The sequence below is a fragment of the Oncorhynchus keta genome, chromosome 25 (genome assembly GCF_023373465.1).
Source record: "Oncorhynchus keta strain PuntledgeMale-10-30-2019 chromosome 25, Oket_V2, whole genome shotgun sequence".
Lineage (NCBI taxonomy): Eukaryota > Metazoa > Chordata > Actinopteri > Salmoniformes > Salmonidae > Oncorhynchus > Oncorhynchus keta.
In genome coordinates, this window is record NC_068445.1 from 11,646,928 (window position 1) to 11,650,461 (window position 3,534).

General features: G+C 41.8%; 1 pseudogene; it reads left to right on the forward strand.

Moving 5' to 3' along the window:
- The first annotated feature begins 442 nt into the window (after window positions 1-442).
- LOC118357839 (uncharacterized) lies at window positions 443-3,064 on the forward strand (annotated as a pseudogene).
- Window positions 3,065-3,534: the final 470 nt, after the last annotated feature.

A 3,534-nucleotide genomic window follows, 5' to 3' on the forward strand; every position in this document is an offset into this window, starting at 1 on the left:
AGTAAATGCCATGTTGAGTGCATTTTGATTGGTCCCCGAGTGCTCTATCAGATTAAAGTGTAAATAGAGAGTTAACACTCACATGCCAGTGTAGATCCACACAAAAACATTTAATGAGTGTGTCGTGAAACCATACACTGTAGCAATAACACCACCCTGCTTTTGTCTCTTTAAAACAACAGACAATCACTTGACTGCAATAGGCATAATCACTAGAAATGTCTAGAAACAATGTGTTAAAAAATATTATTATTGTTTCCATATCTCTGGTGCCTAGGCCATACTGTGTACAGAGCTGCAGGGCACAGAGTACAAAGTAAACCATTTCCTGATCTCTGTTATTTCAATCATAAATAACAATAGTCTTATAAAATATATCACGAGCCACTTTAAACAATGCTACTCAATATAATGTTTACATACCCTACATTATTTATCTCATATGTATACGTATATACTGTACTCTATATCATCTACTGCATCTTTATGTAATACATGTATCACTAGCCACTTTAAACTATGCCACTTTGTTTACATACTCATCTCATCTCAGTCGATACCATCTACTGCATCTTGCCCATGCCGCTCTGTACCATCACTCATTCATATATCTTTATGTACATATTCTTTATCCCTTTACACTTATGTGTATAAGGTAGTAGTTTTGGAATTGTTAGCTAGGTTACTCGTTGGTTATTACTGCATTGTCGGAACTAGAAGCACAAGCATTTCGCTACACTCGCATTAACATCTGCTAACCATGTGTATGTGACAAATACAATTTGATTTGATTTGATTTACAGTATTTCAAAACCATCATTTTCAGTTCAAACAAATACTGACTGCTACTCACAAGCATAACATCAGTTCAGTGACACAGCACTGTACCCTAGTGGAAGTCCCAGTGCTTGCATGTGAATATTGCCTTGCACTTAACTGGGCAGCATTGTTCCTATATCCCTAGGTGGAGGAATGGATGGGTAGATTGGCAGACTCCCATTGGACAAAAACAATGGTTAGTAGTGCAAAGCCTTTAGCGGCACCAAGCTCCTAAAGCCTATGCCTCCTCACCACATTCCCCTGACTAGTATCACGCACATTACTGACAGACTGGAAGAAGCACATTCTACACTATGCCTGTAAGAGAAAGAGTGGGATTGTGCATGTGTGTTTATTGTAATACTGTGTGTGTGTGCGTGTGCGTGCGTGTGTGCGTGTGTTGCAGAGATCGATCACAGATCTCTAAATTAAAATAGCACAATCAAACATCAATAACAAGCTTCCAGGATACATATTCTAGAGCTAAAACGGTATAATGGAACGTCTATGTAAAGCAAGCACAACATCACAGTATGATCTCTGGTTTTGATGAGGGCAGAATCCCAAAATAAACATCTCTGAATGGGTTTCAAAGGCAATAGCAGATGAAACCTATCAACTGATTACTTCAATGTATTATGGCCTGCCATTTCTGTCTGTCTTCCCCGGTCTACAAGAACTCACAGACTGTTAACGCTAACCCGTTTCCACACCCAGCCATACACTCTCTGAGATCTATATTTAACTCGGCTTGTGTTGGAGCGGGGCGGTGTGTCAGAGGGTTGATGATTGTGCATATGAGCTCAGTGTCATTTTCCAACAAGGCCTCTAAATATAGCCTGGTTAAAGGCAGCATGTAGCCGAGCGGGTGGTGACCTAGTCCTATTGAACTACAGACTGCTCTGGTCCCGCTGTTATCCCGTCAGCTGTTCCTCTTTTCCTTTTTTTGTTGGTGTGTGTGTGTCTTGGTACCACTTGTGTTTTGGTGGGAAGGAAGGGGTGAGTTGTAAAATGCTTTATCTGATGATTGCTAGTGTTGTTTATTGGACATGGGCACATTTGCTGTACTAGGTGACATTTGAGGATATGGTATATTCAAATATTGTACAATATGTATAATATGACATTAGTCGAACAAATTAGGGTGTTAGAGATTTGCCCAGATTTAGCTAATAATAACTGTAAAACATTCCACTTATTTTGGTAGCTACATGTTTTGTACCCACTGTTTTTTTACCCACTGTGTTAGTCAGCATGTGCAGTGCAGTTGTTGATCATTTCTTAGTAATTTCAAGGGTGCCTGGATCTCTAACCCTGTACTAGGGACTGCCATTACTGAGAGGATGGCTGAGGGCTGCTTGGCACAGGGACTGTTTAACTGTGAATGGGCCACTGCTTTTTTGCAAGTCACAAATTTGTGATTTGCAACAGGGAGTCAGTCAGGCAGAGGCGATGGATCAGTCAGAGGGGCTATTGAGCAGGAGTGGTATAAACAGTCCTGACCCCCTGGTATGAGAGGCCTATCTGATGTTACAAGACTACATCAACTATATGACCGCAAAGCCCGACAGCCATGTAGGGCCACCCCCTACAGCCACGGCAGCAGCCTTGCCCCATGTTGGGGACCAGCTGCTCATTAGGTTCCCCATCTTCTTCATGGGCTAGCCACGCGTGTCTTCCAGGATGTGACTGAGATCTCAGCCTGCCCCATGCTCACCGCCATCCTAGACAAGCACTTTGCACCCACCAACCCCCGGAGGACGGAGGCAAGACCTGGCCTGGAGCGCAGTGCTGTCTGTGTATGTGCTGACTGGCCAGATGGCCCTGCACTGCCTCCAAAGTGGCTTGGACGGAATAGTGCTTCAGTTTAAGGAGTGTGTGGGGGGTTATGTGGAGAGGGTCATCTGTCCAGAGATTAGGGACAAGGGTGGATTGGTAAGTTCACTGGTCAAGTTTCTTCACTGGCATAGTAAGACTAGGCTACAGTTTAAAATGTGGTTACGTTGTACTGTTGTGGGTGTTGTTGTGAATCTTGCATTCTAACTCCCCGGATCTAATCATGTTTTCTGTTGTTGGTAGACAGGCTTTGTGTGCCACTTTGGGCAGAAGCAGGACTTGGAGGCCCAGGTGAAGAATGTGTGTTGCTGGACTCTTGCTACTGGTCACCAGCATCTTATCCTATTTCCTGTGGAAACAAAAAAAATGGCTTAAACAACACCCCCACCTAGTGACCACAATCAGATAGCTCAAAAAATCTGCTTTGTGAATAAATATTTCCCCAAAGATTCTCATTTCCAAACGCATCTCAATGACCCACTATCCCCTATTTTAAACCATTGAAGTGTGCAATAACAGTTGTTTTTTTTAAACAATAACATCAACAATGCACAGCATACATACATGCACATCATGTGTAATCATGTATATGTAACTTAAAACCTCTGAATCATAATGGTAATAAACATGATCTCACTAATAGCTTTTTTCACAAGTATGGCGTCCATTAGTACAAAACTCAAAACAGATCATCAAAAAAGCAGTTGTTTCAAAACTCTAAAAGCACATTTTCAATTGACTATGTACAACACACAAAATCATACAGTCACTGTGTCATCTAGAAATACGTTTCACATTCAAATCAAATAAAAATGTATTGGTCACATACACATGGCTAGCAGATGTTATTGCGAGTGTAGCGAAATGCTTGTGCTTCTA